This window comes from Moschus berezovskii, chromosome 9 (genome assembly GCF_049115385.1).
Source record: "Moschus berezovskii isolate FMDL1 chromosome 9, NW_MosBer_1.0, whole genome shotgun sequence".
NCBI lineage: Eukaryota > Metazoa > Chordata > Mammalia > Artiodactyla > Moschidae > Moschus > Moschus berezovskii.
This window is the reverse complement of record NC_142468.1, coordinates 29,879,741-29,900,102: the sequence shown is the minus strand read 5'-3', so window position 1 is coordinate 29,900,102 and position 20,362 is coordinate 29,879,741. Positions and strand designations below refer to the sequence as shown.

The window sequence follows — 20,362 nt, the reverse complement described above, 5'->3', positions numbered from 1 at the left end:
TCTTCCAAGTCTCCCTTGAAGAGTCTAATGAACTGCCCAAGTTCTACTTCTGAACCTCTGAGCCCAAGTGGGTGATGTTTCCCCAGACCCACTGAAAAGCCCAGAGGGCTTGTTGAAAGGTGTGGGAGTCCTGCTAAAACTCACTGTGAAGGCATTCAAATCTGGGCTGCTTTACTTCCATGAGCGTTTGCCTCCACTCCCAAGGAATAAATCCTTAAAATTATAACCCTTGGCTTCCCATGCCCAGGCAGGCTCACTTCTGTTGGATCACAGTAATCATGGCTTCAGCTGTGAATTACCAATCTCAAATTAAATTATTACCCCAAGGTCAGTGGACTAGTCAGCTACCATACCAAGGCCAGCTTTCTAGTTCCCTGTACCCCAGGCAGATGTGCCCCTCAGGAATATTGTCAGGACCTTGTAATATGGAGCACTTAGAAGGAGAAAGAAAGAATGTGTGTTCCCCAGACATTTTTTTTCGTTGATGCTCATGTTTATTCTAAGATTCAGTCCCCAGGATTACCTTCTAGAGTGGTAAGAAGCTCCCTTTGACTAGAAAGTGATTCTTTATTTGAAAACCACGCCCATCCTTTGTGGATGATGATAGCTTTCTCGTTGGTTGTCCCACATTGCCAGCTCCTGAAGCTCCTGGTACAGTTGAAACAGGCCTGGGAACAACCCTTGGGTTGCTGGAAAGACATCTTAATCTTCGACAGGTTTTGACCTGAAAAGTAATCACTTATTCACTAGATTTACTTGACAGATTTTACACTGTTGGCAGCTTGTGTCTGGGCCTTTCCCCAGCCCTCTGTGCAGAAAAGAACCCAGGGTTACTCATCTTCTGCATTTTAAAGGAATTATGGGAGAGCCCAAACAAGCCACTGAAAAACCTGTTTTATTTCAGAACTTGTGAGTGTGGATATTTCAGGCCCCAGTAATGCCACTGAAATTAGAGATGACTCCTGTGCATTCTACCTCGATCAGGAAAGGTTTCAAGGCATTTGGGGTTTTATGGGTGGTTTTCCCCGGAAGAGAAGCAGCTTAAAAAATTGGACCTACGTGTCCAACTTTGTCCTTGCAGACAAAGCTCCCTCCCATCATCCCATTTCTCACTCCGTGAGCTGATCTGTCCTGACAGCTGCAAATTAGCCCTCTCACTCCTGAGCCGGCTTTGGCACTGCCGCAGTTCTCTCCTGCTAGAGCCCACTCTTCATGTCTGAGGTGTTTCTTCAGCCTCATTTCGGAGGTGAGTTACATGGATATAAAGTTCTTCATAGAAAAGTGTAGTTTCAATCAGCTAATAGAGGTTCTAGAGGATACATCCATCTATGGTGCCAGAACTCATCCACCAAATGCATAGTTACATTTGGACATAAATCATCTACACACAATTCCAAAGAACACAGGGGCCAGAGGAAATTCTATGATGTCTGTTATCATCTAATTTTTTTTTTTTTCTTTTCTGACTCATGTGCCATTGGAACGTCTTCCCTGCTTTGTTCCTCCAAATTAGAACAGCTCCTCTGTTTGGGTCTGTGACGTGTTTACTAAAGGGCAGAGTCTGAACCCAGTCTAGAGTCTGATGAAAAAAAAAAAGAGTGTTTTTCCCTCAGTCACTGATCATCCCATCTGTCACCAACTGATGGAACAGCCTTGGGGAAACCACATGACCTCCTTCTCCTCTTTCTTTATAAATTAAGGAGAATACTGGTCTTATGCTCTCATAGAGTTGTTGTGAAACTTATTTAATTTGCAGTATGTGGGTGAACAGTGACAAGTTTTAAAATAGTTTATTAATATAACCATGCTGTTATGTGAAGTAGGGTTTTCTTATCCTTTCTCCCTAACCCCCCTGGGGGAAAAAAAAAAAACAAAGTCCTTGCCAAACAATGTGATGGCATGCCTAATTTAAGTCCTGGCCAGAGTGGAGAAGGCTGACACAATCATGGGATTCATCCCTGGGTTCCCAGGAATACACAAACCTGCATCTCTGCTTTGTTTGCTTTCTTGCTTTACTGTCTCTATGGCCTGGGCCTCATGTTGGGGTGGAGGAGAAGTCATACAATTCCTGGAGGCATAATCTATTGCATATTAATATAAATGCCTTAAAGAGTTTCAGCCTGGCTGCCCATATTTGGAGGGCTGAAGAAAACATTTGTGTGTGTGTGTGTGTGCTGACTCTCTCTTTCTCACACTGAAAATTACTGGGGGCAGAGACTAGTCTCTGCCATCCATTTTTCATGATGCAGTGAGTTCTAGGCAATGAGTAAATGCTTCTGTGGGTGAAAGGGCTCTGGTCCCAGTGCTGTCACCAGTTATCTGGCATGCCTGGGCTATGGCTCTCAATTTCTCTGAGTCTCATTTTTAGTTGGAGGTTTCAGCTGGTGTTCAATGAAACCCTTTGGTGGAGGGAGGAGTAGAGACAGGCTCTATTATAATTATTATTTAGCATTTGGAGCAACTTTATAAAATTTGGGCTAATAGAAAAAAGTTGAACATTGCTATCTTCTAGCATTATCTATGACCTGAAAAATTCCACCAGAACCCTCACTGAGTGCTCCTATGAAATATTTATTTTCATCTAATCCTATTTTTCTTCTTTTTTTCTTCAAAGCTAGTAACTGTCAGAGAGCAGGGTTTAGGAGAGGGCCTCACACTTTTGTCTGGTAGATTAGAAATTCTCAGCTTAGCCGAACCAGTCTGGAAAGTCTTTCTGTAGTGAACAGCTGTGATGGGGGTGTGGTCAGGTGAAATATGATCAGGGCTGAAATCCCATAGCATGGTCATCTCCCAGGACATGATGATACTCAGGGACAGCTTAGAAATCTTCAAGTTGTTCCTAACCCTCAACACTCACCAGTAATGAAATGTGAACTTCCAGGATTGGTCCTATGTTCTGTCTTCTGAAGTAATTTTAATAAAAACAGACAGACTCTGGCATAAAAGGAAGAGGTAGGGAATTTACTGAAAACCTAAACTGTGCTGTTAGAAGTGGCAGCATTTGCTAAGTCTCTTTCTGGCTATCAAGATGCTGTGAGTGCCATCAACCCAAAGGTTGCTATGACTTTATCAGACAAAGCAGGACCAAACCATGAGCTGTTGGTGGGCCAGAGAGAGTGGTGTCCCAAACAACGCACCCAAAGTGAACCTGCTGGAAAATGAGTAAGGTCCCTAAACCATTCAGATAGCCAACCCCAGCAGACCCTCCATAATCTACCAACCAAGAAAGCAGTGACAACACATGTCTTGAACCTGCATCCTCCTCTTGCATCTCTGGCAATTACTCTCCACCGTGGAACATTTCCAAAGCCCTCAGTCTAAAACTTTACCCTTATTCACCAAAAAGTTTTGTCTGGTGAGAGAGACCTTGTGGACTTGTAGGGCTGGGATGCAGGCTTGCTAAGTTGCTTCCGTCCTATCTGACTCTCTGCGACCAGGCTTCTCTGTCCATGGGATTGTCCAGGCAAGAATACTGCAGTGGGTTGCCATGCCCTTCTCCAGGGAACTCTTTCCCACCCAGGAATCGAACTCAAGTCTCTTATGTCTCCTGCCTTGGCAGGTGGGTTCTTTATCAGTAGCGCCACCTGGTAGGGCTGGTAGACTTCACGAATCGTCTGTAAAGCTCCTCTGAAAATGGCACACTGGCCGTCTCCTCCCTCTTCTCTCCGCTCTCCCTCCCCCCTCACACTTCCTCTCAGCAACCCCACACTACCACATATTCCCGCGCTTCTCCTCCGCGTCATGCCAAGCGTCTGGAAACAATCTCTCAGCCATGTGTTGACACTTCAGCGCTCTTCTGAAGTTAAGAGGCAGATAGATTTCTCAGGAAACATTTAAAAGGAGCTTGGGTTCCCCTGTTTTGAATTATGGCACATGGAGAAAGGAGCCCAAACAAAGTATTATAAAAGGCTTAGAGAAATCCAAGGGTCAAACCTTAAATGTTATGACCTAATTGGAATGTGGCACAAGTTGCCTTTTTGGTTCATTTATTTAAAATAATTGTGTGACATCACTGTTGAGTCACTGGTCTGTGTTTATCCCCAAGGCAGTTCCTAACGAATGATGCTGGCAACCGTGAGATGCTATTTCATACACGACAGGCATCATGGTCTACTGTGCTCATTTGCAGAACATGCAGTTTTCTCACACAGCAGGTTTTTGTTTTATCCAATCAGTGAAACAGAAAACCTTTAGAAGGAAATGGTGTCTGGCAAATCACTATCCTCCTTAAAAGACACTATTTCTATTTTAAAATAAAGGCTCCTTTAGAAGCATTTGAGTCAGTTCTAATGAGGCGGATGAACCTAGAGCCTATTATACAGAGTGAAGTGAGTCAGAAAGAGAAAAACAAATATTGGATATTAACGCATCTATATGGGATCTAGAAAGACGGTACTGATGAACCTATTTGCAGGGCAGCCGTGGAGACACAGACATAGAGGACAGACTTCTGAGTACAGGCGGTGGCGGAGGGGGGGGAGGGTGCAGCCAATGGAGAGAGTAGCATGGAGAGTTACATTACCATATGTAAGAGACATCGCCAGTGGGAGTTCGCTCTATGATTCAGGGAACTCAAACCAGAGCTTGGTAACAACCTAGACAGGTGGGATGGGGTAGGAGATGGGAGGGAGGTTTAAAAGGGAGGGAGCACATGTGTACCTATGACTGATTCATGTTGATGTATGACAGAAACCAACACAATATTGTAAAGCAACTATCCTTCAATTAAAGATAACTCAATTTAAAAAAAGAAACTCTCCTTTAAGCGTGGTTTGCAGAGTTATGCTGTTAGGTACCTCCAGGTTCATGAGTACTACATCTTGGTGGATTGCTCCTTCTGTTATGTGGTGTTTTTGCCTTAAGTTCTAGTTTAGTTCAGTCGCTCAGTCATGTCCAACTCTTTGCGACCCCATGAATCACAGCACGCCAGGCCTCCCTGTCCATCACCAACTCCCGGAGTTCACTCAAACTCATGTCCATCGAGTCGGTGATGCCATCCAGCCATCTCATTCTCTGTCGTCCCCTTCTCCTCCCGCCCCCAATCCTTCCCAGCATCAGAGTCTTTTCCAGTGAGTCAACTTGTTGCATGAGGTGGCCAAAGTATTGGAGTTTCAGCTTTAGCATCAGTCCTTCCAATGAACACTCAGGATTGATCTCCTTTAGAATGGACTGATTGGATCTCCTTGCAGTCCAAGGGACTCTCAAGAGTCTTTAAGTTCTAGTTAGTCTGACATAAACGAGCCAGGTTTCTCTTTATCATTGTTATGTGGTACATCTTTCTAGTTCATTTATATTCACACTTTTTCTTTCAGTGTTGTTTTAGTTTGTTCTCCCATAAGCGGCATATAGCTGGATTTTTTTTTTTAATTCACTGTGATAACCTTTACTGTACTGTACTTAGTCGTTCAGTCGTGTCTGACTCTTTGTGACCCCATGGACTGTAGCCTGCCAGGCTCTGTCCATGGAGATTCTCCAGGCAAGAATACTGAAGTGGGTTGCCATGCCTTTCTCCAGATCTTCCCAACACAGGGATTGAACCTAGGTCTCCCACGTTGCAGATGGATTCTTTACTATCTGAACCACAAGAGAAGCCCAGTGATATATTCAAGTATGTCACAATACAATTTGTTGTGATGTATTTGAATTTCTGCTTCCTTTTTTTGGGGTTTCTCCTTACCATAATTTTTTAAGTTTTGGAAATATCTCCTTTTCTATCTTCTACTGTACTAACAAGGTTTCCATTACTTACAGTATTTTAATAAATAAAAATTTACTTACTGATTTCAGTGGTTTCCTTTAATTTTTAAAACATACCTATTTAACCCTGAACTTTTTTTAAGCAAAAGCTAAAGTTATGCATCCTCTTCACTATTGCACAGGCATCATAGATTAAACGTGGCATTTCTTTCCATCTTAGTATTGCTGTGTGGAGCTTGAATTTTCCCCTTTCAAATATTAAAAAAAAAGGTTAATATATATACCCTTATGGTCAATAATTAATTAAACTTATTGATAATGTAATTAATTTCTATTTCATCATTATTTCTTATATTTATGATTTAGGCTCACTTTTCTTTGTGAGTGAAAGTGAAAATTGCCCAGTTGTGTCCACCTCTTTGGACCCCATGGACTGTATGATCCATGGAATTCTCCAGGCCAGAATACAGATCTCCAGGGGATCTTCCCAATCCAGGGATAGAACCCAGGTCTCCCACATTGCAGGTGGATTCTTTACCAGCTGAGCCACATACCATTCTTTAATATTTTTAAACAATTTTTTTTAAAACTCTGTTCTTGTGATAAGAAATCTACTGTCAATGCAATTGTCACTTCTTTCTAGATAAGATAATAAGTATTTCCTCTCTGGAAATTTCTGAGCTAAATTTCTTTACTGCTAATGCTGTGCTGTTTTACTTCAGTCTGTCTGGTGGGCATGGGCTTTCTCTATCCATCTTAAAGTATGAAGACGCTTCTCTTTTTTTAATCTGGGGGGCTGAGAACTGAACGTTGGTTTTAGCAAAGTCAATAGGGGAGGCAGGGTTGGATGGAGAGAATGCCTGATTAGAATGGTAATACCTGGCAATTATGTTTAGGCCTTTCATGAGTGGGCAAAAGTGAGGCTTTATTTACCCCCACCAACTCCTGGCTTCAAGCAGTAAACTGCCTTTTATTCCCTGCCTCAGGTGGAACTCTTTAATTCTCTTTATTCTGCAGACACTAAGCAGTGACCTCACCCTACTTTTATTTCTGGGTCATTGTAGACTTATGGTTGTGGAGATGTTTATCCATGAGCCAGCGATACAGTTTTTGTTTTCTGCTTTCTCTCTTATTACTATGAGTTTAACACCAAAATTGTATCAAAGCATGTCTGTGGAGCCATATGATTGACTTGGAAGTTCCTTACACTCTTCAAACATTTGAACATTGTGGATGGAGTATTTCTGTGGGACAAACCATCCCAAATCTCAGTGGATTAAAACAGTAACTATTTATTTAAGTTATGATTCTGCATATCAGAAATTTAGGGTGGATCAGCTATACATTCTTCTGGTCTTTGCTAAGTTCTTTCATGCATCAGTGGTCAGCTAGAGGTCAGCTAAGGAGCTTTGCACCTGGGGATTAACTGGTTTCAGCTAATGCCAACAGGGGTGACAGGACTGACTTGGCCATGTGGTCATTCACTACCTAACAGGCTCACTCAAGCTTGTTCACTGGTAGCCGAGCAGAGTTCTAAGAGAGAGAACAAAAACTCACAAAACCTCTTTAGAGCTAGGCTTAGGGAGGACACAACATCACTTCTGCTGTGACTTATTGGCCAGAGCTGGTTACATGGTCAATCCATTGTCAAAGGGTGGGAAAGTGGATTCCATCCCTTGATAGGAAGAGATGGAAAGCCACATTGCAAAGGAGCATGGATGCAAAGAAGAGGATGGCCATTTTACAAGAGACATACTACCAATGGAGTACGAAATTAAATTGTGTCATTGATTTCAATTAGATATAAGGAGAAAATGTATCAACAGTAGGGCATATGAGTGATTTTTGAGTGTTGGGTATAGAGGAGTTAGTGGCAGAGGCTCTGCATCGGATTCAGGACAACCAGTTGAGTATTTGCCGTAATCAAGGTATGAGCTGGGAGCCATGGGAGAGTCACAGAACTACTTCCTGCTTTTCAAGTAGTGATGACTTCAATAAAGAGTGCAGGGCAACTCTCCAACTCTATAACAAGGCAGAATATTAATACTTTGAGGTGACTGGACAAGGGAAATCTTTGGAATGAGGTAGACTACAAGTGTAGGCTGAGAACAAGAAGCCATGAAAAGATTAAAGACTCAAAAGAGACAAAGATTACAGGCAATGCTTGCATTTTGGCCAGCACCCTTATTTAATTGGTAGAGGCCAAAAAGCTAAGAAATGCATTCATCCTCAAGAAACAAAGGAGAAAAAGAATCCTAGTTCTCCCAGCTGATTCTTTTAAAAGTTAAACCAGAAAGCATTTATTGCTGTTAACTTAAAGAACACTTGTATCAACAAGAATTCTGTACACCTCAGCAAAGATGGGTCCTAGCTTGTGGTGACTCTGGCAGATTTTCAGAGTGTTAGCAAGAAACCCCTTTCATACCAAAGCCATCCAATTTTTTGTGTTCTTCTGCCCAGGCCAAATGAGCCTGGAAGTGAACCCAATGGCTGGTGCTCAGAGGGCATTGACTTGTGGGTCCTTAATCCCTGCCTCCAGAAATGGCAAGAGTTCCTTTTTTGAGTGGAATTAGCTTGTTTTACGGAGAAGTCAATGGCAACCCACTCCAGTACTCTTGCCTGGAAAATCCCATGGACGGAGGAGCCTGGTAGGCTACAGTCCATGGGATCACGAAGAGTCAGACACGACTGAGCAACTTCCCTTTCACTTTTCACTTTCATGCATTGAAAGGAAGGAATGCAAGAAGGAAATGGCAATCCACTCCAGTGTTCTTGCCTGGAGAATCCCAGGGACGGTAGAGTCTGGTGGGCTGCCGTCTATGGGGTCACACAGAGTCGGAAACGACTGAAGTGACTTAGCAGCAGCAGCAGCTTGTTTTAAAGAACTGAAGGTCACCCTTGAACATGTCTTTTGGCCTCTTTTTCATCTGTCCATACCACCCAGTGAGTTTTTCAGACTATCAAAATTTGACTTTTGACTTTTTGACTTCCCAGAACCTTTTGACTTTTCTGACTAATTCTCAGGTTGAAGGCCAGACATGGCCTGGTCCTCAATGTATCTTAAAGAGCCCAAGGACCACAGCCCCCATGGGAGCCATGTCTATCCAAGCAGTTACGCTTCATCAAGCTTTTGTTCTCCTTGGAAACCACCAGAACTCCACCCACTAGAGCAAAATGAATCTGGTACAGGTAAGTCAAACATTCCCATAATGCTCAGTGTTCTTTACAAAGGTGGAGAAAGATGATACAGAGCTTAGTCAGTCATCCCAATACAAACACTAGTGAACGTTTTTGGAAATAAATGGGAAATATTTAATAACTGTGTCATCATGCTTCTGTCCCTGAAATGAATTTAATCTAACACTGCATTATGTATGTGAATTTGTGTTACTTGAAAGATTCTATTTTAAACTCAGGAGCAGTGAAGAAATGGAAATAAATATATTTGAGGGTTACTCTGACTTGACCCCAGGCTTTCTTTTTGCGCCTTCACCACATCTATTTAATTCCCCCATCCTTACAGTCCTGACTGTATGATATTTCTAGGATCCAATCCCTTCTCTGGATCCACACTGCCACTACCTTAATTTGCAACCTCATCATCTTCCGATAGGTCATTCTAAAAGCTTCTGTTATGGGTTGAATTTTGTCCCCGCCCCCAAATTTATACACTGAAGTCTTAACACACAATACTGCAGAATGTGACTGTATTTGGAGATAGGGCCTTCAAAGAGGTAATTGAGGTAAACTGGGGTCATATCAGTGGCCCCTAGTGATCCAGTATGACTGGTGTTCCCATAAGAAAAGGAGATGAGAACACAGACAGGCACAGAGGGTAGACCCCTGTGAAGACAGAGGGAGATGGTGGCCGTCTCCAAGCCAAGGAAAAAGGCTTCAGAACACCAACCCTGCTGATACCTTGATCTCAAGCTTCTAGCCTCCAGAACTGTGAGAAAATCTGTTGTTTAAGCCACCAAGTCTATGATGTTCATTATGGCAAACCCTAGCAAACCAATATAGCTTTCTATCTGGGTTGCCTCTCAAATGGATACTTCTAAAAGTATTTTAATCATTAGCCTGACTGTCACTTAGGTGCTAAAACCCTTCAGCCACACCTCACCTCTCAGTGTTTTCCACATTAAGTTTGCTGAAACAATAGTTCTGTAAGATGTTCCCCCAGGCTGTGAAAGTTTGAGAACTCTGTAAGTCTTCATCTGGAGGAGTCACGGTGTGTGTTTGTATATTAAAGGCTCTGAGAAGTTATAGTCGGAAAGCCTGGTTATCTTGGTTTAACCCAGTGTTTGCCATATTTATTTCACTAGAAAATTTTTTCTTGATATAATAATACATATTATTTCTACTGCAACTTGTGTTCTGTAATACAAACCAGGACATGCTGCTCTACACAACAATACTTCAGCGTGTCATACAGAATGAGGGCCACCAGATTTAGCAAACAAAAGTTCAGGATGCTTAGTTGAATGTGAATTTCAGGTAAGTCTAAAAAATTATTTATTTCTCTAAAATTCAGGTTAACTGTCTTGGGTTTTGTCAGGCAGTCCTATACAGAACCCTCTTTGACCCTCTAATATAGTGCACAGACTTAACCAAAATGAATTTGGTTAAGTTTTTCTCCAGTTAACATACCAGGAAAGGATAAAGTCAAGGTCGATTCCTGTCTTTGAGTTGGATTCTTTCAATTTGCCACCCATCATGTTCTCTTATTCTCTCGTTCTCCATCCTGGTTGTACATTAGAATCACCTAAGGAGCTTTTAAAACTACCTCCGCCTTGTCTCAAACCAAGTGACTTAGAATTGGGGGGTTACTGAATGGGGGGGGTTGCTGAGTGTCAGGGTTGAAAGGCAGGACTGGGAGGAGAGTGAGGCAAGTGAGGTGTGGGGTCGGGGGACGGGGTGGGTAGTAGGATTTAAGGAGGCTCTCCCTCTCAGGGCTGACCTTGTCCTTGCACAAGCCCGAGAGTGAGGGCCTCCTTAAATACCAAGTCCCTGCTAGCCTCACCCTAGTCAGATCATGTTAAAAAGAAATAAGTGCAGGATTGTGGAGAAGAGCCTGCAGGGGGTTTCTGAGCTGCCCTGAGTCCCCTTTCCACATTTTGATACTTTACTAGGAAATGTCAACATTTTTGAGCAACAGATATGAGCTCTAGCCCATAAGCATGAGTCAGGAGAGGCTTCACCAGGCCAGGTTTTTCTGAAATGTGAACTTGCAGCCAGCTCTAGTTTTCTCTAGAAGGCCACTCCTAAAAATTACAAAATGCTGGGGTTCCTCTTTTTCGATTCAGGCCGGTGATGTTTGAGTAGGCTCTAGTCCCTGGCAACCCATAGCTTCTGTTTATTAGGTATGGTTTTAACCTGAAAATGTAATGAAAGTATACGCTTCACTTTTCTCTCCAAGGTTTATAGATGCTCATCCCCACTCATGGCCCCTCCTCCTCCTTGCTTTCTGCTTTTTTGTCAGTGATTTCACACCCCATCACTGACATTCTGGTCAGAAAGGAGCATCGTTAATCCTCGCTGGAGGCTGCACGAGGGCAGCTCGTCTGAGAGCAACGGGGCCCAGCCTGGCTTTGGGTGGCCAGCTCTGGACTCTCTTTCTTCACCAGCCTCTGAGTTCCATGAGCACTTTACCCCGTCCCACTGTTACTGGCTGGCAGCCAGATCCTTAACTACAGCTCCCAGAGACTCCGCAGGTTTTCAAACACCAGGGAAAGAAACTTTGTAATTTTCCAGTGCTGGGAAAAGATAGTATTGGTTGATGGGAGCTCCCCAGCATAGCCAAAATTAACTTCTTTCTACTCTGATAATTGAGTGATTTTCAAGGATGTTCTTATAATTGGATACAAAACCTACCTCCTCAGAGGAGAATTTGGAAGAGAAAAACACAAGGGAAAGGGTCAGATAAGGAAAAGTTCATGGCAATTTCCAAGTAATAGCAAGATCACAGAATCCTGTGGGTGTATCTCACTTGGCTTAATAGCTGTGTCCCTGTAACATTTCACATAAATGGAATTTTAAAAAAATTAAATCACTGTAAGTTCATAGGAAAGATTGCTAAAGAAAGAAAGCCTGAAGGACCATACTTTATAAAGTGAATGATCTTTACAGAATGCACATCATCCCTCCCGTGCAATACACTGATCTTATTTTTATAAGCTTGCTGTTTTTCACAGGCTGGATTTTCAGGAGGTAGGGGTGCCTGTTACTTATAATGATGACTGGTCTGAGGTCATCCTGTTCTCTGAAACTACTTTCCTAATGCTCTCTGAGGAGTATGAGCAGCTTCCAGGGTTTGGTGGAAACTTTTAGCTGAGGAAATCAGTCCTGTGTGTAAACTGACCCAGAACCCTCCTGGCCTGCCTCCAGACTGATGTGGGCTCTGGGGTACCCAGAAATATTGTCAGTGACTCAATGTTGGAAGAGCTGATGGGGGACACACTGAAGCTGAATGTTGCCAAATGCAACAAGAACCAGCAGTATGGTCTGATGGATAGAAGCATAAGGTGTGGAGCCAGACTTCTCTGCCTCTGCCTCCGTTCTCTAGCTGGGTGACTTCCTGAACCTCAGTATCCTCATCTGTAAGATGAGGCGATTATCATAGTACCTACCTCACAGTAGCACGTGGAATACAGAAAGTGCTCAAAAAGTGTTGCTCTTTTTAAATTGCTGGTTTAGCTCTAGACAGGAGAGAAACAAAATAAAAAAACCAAAGATGCTTATGTCTACTGGGTGCTGGTCTATTCCAGGTACGTGCTTTCATTTAATCCTTGTGTCACATACACACACAAATGCACTAATATTATTCCTACTTCTCAGTAGAAACTAAAATTCAGAAAGGTTAAGCAGCTTTCCTAATGTCACACAGCAGATATATCTGAGGCCAGTGCTATGGCTCTTTCTACCCTGTTTCAGGCCTGAGGAGACCAAAGCCTGAAAGTGACTTTTCAAAGATGATGGCTTAGAGCCTGGAGGGTATTTGGATTTAGAAATAAAATTGATTCAGGAAGTTACATCAAGGAAATAAGGAAGGGAACTTCTTTTATTTCACAAAAAGTTATGAGACTCCACAGTGTGCTGACACTCTAGGTACAGAAGTGACTAAGGCCTCACCCCTGACCTTAATTCCCAGGGGTGAGAGCCACAGTCAAAGTAAAGTTACAATAAACATCAACCAGTGTTAGAATTTAAAAGAATGTGCCATTGAATCCCTGACTTAAAAATGACCAACTTTATCTGAGGAAGGTTTTAAGGGAGGTGACCTTTGAGGACTTTACACTTATTATTTTATTCACTACCCCTGTACTTGAGAAAGTGGGCAATATTATTACCCTGGGGCAGGGACCACTTGTTACCAGGATCTAAAGCCCCTTCTTGGACTTCCCAGGTGGCACTAGTGGTAAAGAATCTGCCTGCTAATGCAGGAGAGGCAGGTTCCATCCCTGGGTCAGGAAACCCCCTAGAGATGGAAATGGCAACTCACTCCAACATTCTTGCCTGGAGAATCTCATGGACAGAGCTGTCTGGTGGGCTACAGTCCATCGGGTCACAAAGAGTCAGACACAACTGAAGTGACTTAGCAGCAGCAGCAAAGCCTCTTATTACTTAATGAAGAGAGCCCTGACTATCTTGGGGAGGCAATATGGCCAGTTCAAAATCTTCATCTTCTGGATTTCTTTGCCAGCAGCTCTGGGCCATAAAATGGAAGCAGAGGTCATTGGGTTAAACCACCAAAAAGGTTTTTTAAAAGGGTATAGGCTGGTCAAATGGGCTTTTTCTTGCTCTTTCCTCCTGCTTCCTGCTTCTTTCCTAGAGTACAGATTTGATGGCTAAGTCTCCAACACTAACTTGTGACCTTGAGAAAGGAAGCCTCAAGCTAAAGATGGCAGGACAGAAGGAGCTTGCAACCCTGATGACCATGCTTACTGTCCCAGCCTCAGACTGGCTCCTTCCAGACTTGTTTGTTTAAAAGAAGGCAAAACAGACTTTTATCTTATTTAGGCCTGTGTTAATTTCGGTTATTGTTACTAGCATTTGACCCAGTCCCGAACTGGCATGTGGCCCTGAGGCTGTTAGGAGGTGGTGCTGAGATCTAAACCCAAGCAGCCTGACTCTCCAACCCACATTCTGATCCGCAGTTGGGGGAAGCCACTGGGTCCAGGGCAACCCAATGGCCTAGAGTGTTTCCTTGAAATTGTAATCCCTTTCTGTCAACTGTTTAGCCCTGGCATCAAGTGCACGGCCCAGTACTCAGCAGCATCAATAATGTATGTTGAATGAATACACCAAATAATTGCCCCTAAACCATTTCCCCAAGAAAAATGTTTTTCTGAGGGGTTGTAGGATGGTCCCTGCTTCTCAGTTATCCCCAGGCCAGTGTCAGTATGAAGTTTGTGAGAAATCTGAAGTGCTTGACATGTTAAAAGAAGGGAAAGAATAATACAAGTGATAGATAATAAAAACTTGAAGATATATATATATATAAACCTCAATTAATTAGGGCTTCCCTAGTGGCTCAGAGGTTAAAGCGTCTGCCTCCAATGCGGGAGACCCAGGTTTGATCCCTGGGTTGGGAAGATCCCCTGGAGAAGGAAATGGTAACCCACTCCAGTATTCTTGCCTGGAGAATCTCATGGATGGAGAAGCCTGGTGGGCTACAGTCCACGGGGCTGCAAAGAGTCGGACACAACTGAGTGACTTCACTCACTCACTCAGAATTCTTTTAATGGTGAAGCAAAATTGCATATTTTTGGAGGCAACACTAAAAATGTAATTCAATGATGAAAGCAAGTGTTTCTATCCCAAGTCCGTTTTTTAACTTATTTTAAAAAATTTTTATTTATCTTTTTACTGATTTTAAAAATATAAAATATGACTTTATAAAAACTTAAAAGTGAATTCCTCTTGTAACTCCTTCTATACATCAAAACACACTGACTATTTTGTAAATGAGCTCATGGTGTATGTACTATTTTGCAACCTTTACTTTTTTCAATTAACATCATATTTTGGACATTTCCCAATACCTTGCATTTAAATTAACTTGGTTTTATTAAGGCAGAAGGGTATCTTTTATCCCTGAGTGAGTGAAGTCGCTCAGTCGTGTCCGACTCTTTGAGACCCCGGCTTCTCCGTCCATGGGATTCTCCAGGCAAGAATACTGGAGTGGGTTACCATTTCCTTCTCCAGGGGATCTTCCCGACCCAGGGATCGAATCCAGGTCTCCCACATTGGAGGCAGATGCTTTAACCTCTGAGCCACCAGGAAAGCCCTGGATGTATCTTTGACTTTGCTCTTAAAGTGTCATCATGTGTTTGTAAGAGCTGGTTGGTGAGAAGGGCATCAGAAATTAACTTACCCGAGCCGGACTCAGCTGGGCTCTGGAGTAGTCAGGCTGAAAAGTGACCAGCTCTAGAAATAAAAATATTCTGGATCATTGTTTTGTAGGTAGCAAGTCATGAAGCTCAGAGTCAAGAGCAAACAACTTAGGCCTGTCAGGATGGTCAGTAAGGATCCCTGATAAAAAGCCTCCTCTGACCCCTTCCTGGCGTCTGTAGGCCTAGGGGTGGGATGAGGGAGAGGCAGGTAGCATCCTGCAACCCCGTAGAGTCTCTTCCTTGACCGGCCTTCTCCTGGAGCATTGAGAGCCTGTGGGGTACTGGGCACTTACCATTTTGGACTCAGGTATTAGAAAATGGTCCAAAAAAGAAGTCTGCTGATGTGACTGCTGCCCTCGTAGAGTTTAAGCTCTAGAAGAGGAGATGGATGCCATGAATCTCACTCCCACCACTCCACCCAGATCAAACATGCTCACTGTCCACATGATTGCCCCAAACCCATCAATCAACCTACCCAGCTACTGTAACCTGAGCTTGCTTGGTAAATGTTGAGAGCAGCTGCTGTAAACTTGGGTAGCCACTTGGGCACAACCGAAAAGACTTTGGAGAAGAGACAAGTTAATCATCGAGCAGGACTTTAAAAGAGGGAAGGAAGTGCAGAGGTCAGGGCCCCAGGCAGCACAAATGCACAGATCTGCAGCTGATGTGCAGGCTGTGGTAGTGGGGTGGAGCGGTGGGAAGGTGAAGGAAATCAGTGAGGAAATTGATGCAGGCAGGAAGGAGAGCTTAAGATGGGGAATGGGCAGGGAAAAGAATGGAGGTGTGAGAGGCTTTTGAACCTCCGTTGAGGAGATTGACTTGGATAGATGGGCAACAGGGATGAGCTGTGCCTTGGGCAGGGGCACACCCAAGGAGAGCCAGGCAGGCCACAGCTGCACCTGCTGAGCCCATTCATGCCCTGCGTCTGGAAGGCAGCAGCTCCACCAGGAACTTGGCAGCACCTCTCCTGTGCAAGCTGAGAGATATTCACCCACTCTGCAGCCAGCATGATTGCTTCATGGGCAGAGTGGTTCAGGATGTTCTAGTTGTCCAGCTGACCCAACTAGTATTTCTCCCTCCAAGATGGCAAAACAGTTGGGCCTGCCTTCCAATCCACAGCGTAAGTGTCCTCCAGGCAGAGAGCACAGGGATCCCTGGAGGCAAACAATGCTGGGTCCACAGACTAAGTGCAGTGAGAAAGGGCACACATCAGGGGAGCCATGGAGCATCTCAGTAAGAGGAAAAGATAAAGACCTTACAGAAGCAACATGGAATGACCTAGAGATTATCATACTGAGTGAAATAAGTCAGAAAGAGAAAGACAAATATCATATGATATCACTTATGTGTGGAATCTAAAATGTGACACAAATGAACCTACCTATAAAACAGAAACTGAGCCACAGACATAACAGACTGGTGGCTGCTGGGGGGAGGGTGTTGGGGGCAGGATGGAGTGGGAAGTTGGGGTTAGGAGATGTAAGCTATTATATATAGAATGGACAAACAGTAAGGGCTTGCTATATAGCACAGGGAACTATATTCAATATCCTGAGATAAACCATAATGGAAAAGAATATTAAAAGAATTATCAGTTCAGTTCAGTTGCTCAGCCGTGTCCGACTCTCCGCGACCCCATGAATCACAGCACTAAAAATATATATACATATAACTGAATCACTTTGCTGTATAGTGGAAATTAACACAACATTGTAAATCAACTATATTTCAGTTTTAAAAATATATAAAAATGATTTGGGCTCAGGTTTGGTGATTTGGGAGAATGTGCGAAGAAGGGCGACTTGCTCTGGACTGGGTGTTATCAGGAAACAAGAGGAATGCTGTGATTGGATATCTTAATCATTCTTACCTAGAAGACAAGGAGAAATGAGATGTCTAAAGCTATAAATAGTAAAGAAACGGTAGCCACTCACATTAGCCAGGAAAGGGGGCAGCTTTAGTGATTTATATGATTTAGACAATGTTCTTCTTTTTGTCTGGGTCGAGCCATGATTATGAAGTAATCCTGTTTTGTTTTGCTCCCTCATGGTCAGAGTGGCCTTGTCTGATGATGGTGTTCTATGGACAGAACTACGTTTAACAGGAGAACACCATGGCCCCACTGTGAGTGCCAGGCTGGGTCCTGGCTCTCTGGAGTTGCTGTTTCTTGATAAGAACCAAGGACCATGTCTAAAGGCAGCCAGGAACCCTGGAGAGAAAATGGTCTGAGGGCTTGCAATGCTCATGTCTAAGCGGAAGCTCTTCCCTAAAGGCTGGAAGAGAAGCCTGAGAAGCCAGGTGCTCATGCTGTAAGGCTGCCCCTAGTCTGTTCATTCTGTTAACAAACATTTACTGAGCAGTTAATATACTCAGGCACTTGGGACAGAGCTGTGAGCCAGAGAGTCCTCCTGGAGTGTCCACATTAGTGAGGGGTGCACATAGTATGAGTGAACAATAAAGAAGATAGTCTTGGGTAGTTATGGATTTTATCATGCAAGTAAAAGTAGTTTATAGAGTTCAGAGTGACTAAGGGGATACCATTTTGGAGAAGTGGTCAGTTACACCCTCTCTGAGGAGGTGATAAGAAGGTGCCATGTGAAATTCTGGGGTGAGAGTATTTTGAGCAGAGGAAACAGGAAGTGCCAAGTCTTCTAAGAACAGGAAGAAGATACATGTCTCCGCAAGGTGGTGAGCGAGAGTGAGATGGACCAAGACGAGGTCAGAGAGGTAGGCTGGGTCCAGGAGTCTGGGTATTCCCCCCTCCCCCCCAAGTCCTAGAGATGTTCAGAAGACTTTAGAGGGAAGAACCAAGGACCTCCCATCTCTGAGATAGCAGAGATGTGCAGACCTCTCTCTGCATCCCAAGTCCTGTCTCTTACCAGCCACAGCCTTTCCCTCCAGGCCTGGGGTTTAGTATATATCAGGAATAGCCTGGTCCTTTCCTTACCTACTGAAGTCAATCATTGTTTAGAAGGGTGTCCTATTTCTGCTGTAACAAATTACTGCAACTTAGTAGCTTAAAACCAGAGAAGGCAATGGCAAACCACTCCAGTACTCTTGCCTGGAAAATCCCATGGACGGAGGAGCCTGGTAGGCCGCAGTCCATGGGGTCGCTACTAGTCGGACACGACTGAGCGACTTCACTTTCACTTTTCACTTTCACACATTGGAGAAGGAAATGGCAACCCACTCCAGTGTTCTTGCCTGGAGAATCCCTGGGACGGGGGAGCCTGGTGGGCTGCCGTCTATGGGGTCACACAGAGTCGGACACGACTGAAGTGACTTAGCAGCAGCAGCAGCAGTAGCTTAAAACAGCACCTTTTTATTTCAGTTCTGGAGGTCAGGAATGCGAAAATCAAGGTGTGAGCAGGGTTGTGTTCCTTACAGAGGTAGAATCTGTTTCTTTTGTCATTGTTGTTGGCCACACCATGCAGCATGCAGGATCTTAGCTCCCCAACCAGACCTGCATCTACTACATTGGATGCTCAGAGTCTTAACCACAGGACTGCCAGGGAAATCCCAGGATCTGTTTCTTCTGGATGTATTTGTTTCTTTTAGAGGCCACCTGCATTCCTTGACTTGTGGTCCCTCTCTCTATCTTCAAAGCTGACAGCATAGAAACCTTCAAATCTGTCTATGAGTCTCCTTCCACCATCACAGTTTTCTCTGATTCTGACTCTCCTCCTCATGTAAGGTCCCTTGTGATTATGTTTGAGTCAGCCAGATCATTCAGGACAGTCTCTGTATCTCAAGATTCTTCAATTAATCACATCTGCAATTGAAAAATTACATTTTGCTGTGTAAGGTAACAGAGTCACAGGTTTGAAGAATTAGCACTTTTGGAAGCCCTTCTATGACAGTCACCTAGAAAGCAGAAAATGAAATCTGACCTAAGCCATTCTACTAGGATGTGTCATTTAACCAGTATGGATCTGCTTATTTGCTATAAAAATAGGATGGGGACTTCCTGGTGTCCAGTGGCTAAGACTCCACACTTCCAATGTAGGAGCCAGGTTTGACCCCTGGTCAGGGAACTAGATCCCATATGCTGCAGTGGAGCCTTGGTGCAGTCAAGTAAATAAATATTAAAATAAAATAAAAATACGATGAATACTTGCCCCATCTATCTCAAGAAGTTGTTATATCACACGAATTAAGGTAGCATATATGAAAAATAAGAAATGCTATAAAATATAGAGAGTAATTATGAAACATTACCAAGCCTATGAAACAGGGTACAAAAGCAGTATATTAATATAAAACACTGGAATTGAGGGAGCTGGGTTTGAGTTCTGCTTTCCAAAATACTTGCTGTTACCTTGAACAGGTCACTTAACATATTTGGGTTTCACTGTCCGTGAAATTTGAAACATGCTATCTTCTCATTAGGGCTTCCCAGGTGGCTTAGTGGTAAATGCAGGAGATGCAAGAGACGCGGAATTGATCCCTTGGCACGGGAGATCCCCTGGAGGAGGTAATGGCAGCTCACTGCAGTATTCTTGCCTGTGAAATAACATGGACAGAGGAGCTTGGTGGGCTGCAGTCCACAGAGTCGCAGTCAGACACAACTGAACAACTGAGCATGCACACATCTCACTAACATTATTGTAGAGTTTAAATTAAGTAACATTGGCAGTGGTGCTTTGTGAAATGCTACACAAATGTTGTTTGTTAAATATTCCATAGGCAGTCACCCAAATGCTTCTTCCTCGATGCATGATGAATCCAGGCCACAGGGACGTACTTGTCAGACCAATGCCAACAGGTCTGAATCTCCACTGTATGAAGTGAATAAGAAATGAAGAGGAGAAACAAGGGCCTCTTTCTTCCCTCTCCCTTCAGCTACTGAGGGACCAAAAGGCAGCAGGAAGAAACTACAGCATTTAAAATGGCTATTTGGGAAAATGCAAAGTATGCCCACTGAGAATACAGAACCTTCCTGCAATGAAGAGGTTTCGATCGAGGTAGACTTTCTCTGGAAGAATCACTTCTGGTCACAACATTAAGTTGCTCAAGAGCTGCCTTACTCATTCAATACCTGTTACCTAACCATGAGCACAGCCCTTGGTTAGAAATGGGCATGAAACGTGCTTCCTGTGTGTGGGCTATAGACTCACACATATCTATTCAACACATCATTTCTGAGCACTGAACTATGCACTAAACACTCTCCTTGGTGCTGGGGACAAAGTGGGAGGGAGAGACAGAGAGACAGAAAAGCCCCTACCCTCCTGGAGCTTGTAAGTTGAGGAAAGGAATGCTAATCCAACAGT

General features: G+C 43.6%; 2 long non-coding RNA genes across 2 annotated transcripts in view; both read right to left on the bottom strand.

The window, feature by feature from the left end:
- Positions 1-548: 548 nt before the first annotated feature.
- On the bottom strand, positions 549-15,661 carry LOC129562919 (uncharacterized). The gene is made up of 4 exons (XR_008687278.2): positions 15,565-15,661; positions 15,383-15,461; positions 15,071-15,123; positions 549-724 (listed from the first exon to the last, which is right to left on the bottom strand). It is a non-coding gene; the product is annotated as an uncharacterized LOC129562919 (long non-coding RNA).
- Positions 15,662-19,424: 3,763 nt separating this feature from the next.
- The window catches only part of LOC148776419 (uncharacterized), a 166,986-nt gene continuing 166,048 nt past the window's right edge, over positions 19,425-20,362 (bottom strand). Inside the window, exon 4 of the long non-coding RNA XR_016038175.1 lies at positions 19,425-19,592. This is a non-coding gene — a long non-coding RNA (uncharacterized LOC148776419). The remainder of the gene's footprint in view (positions 19,593-20,362) is intronic.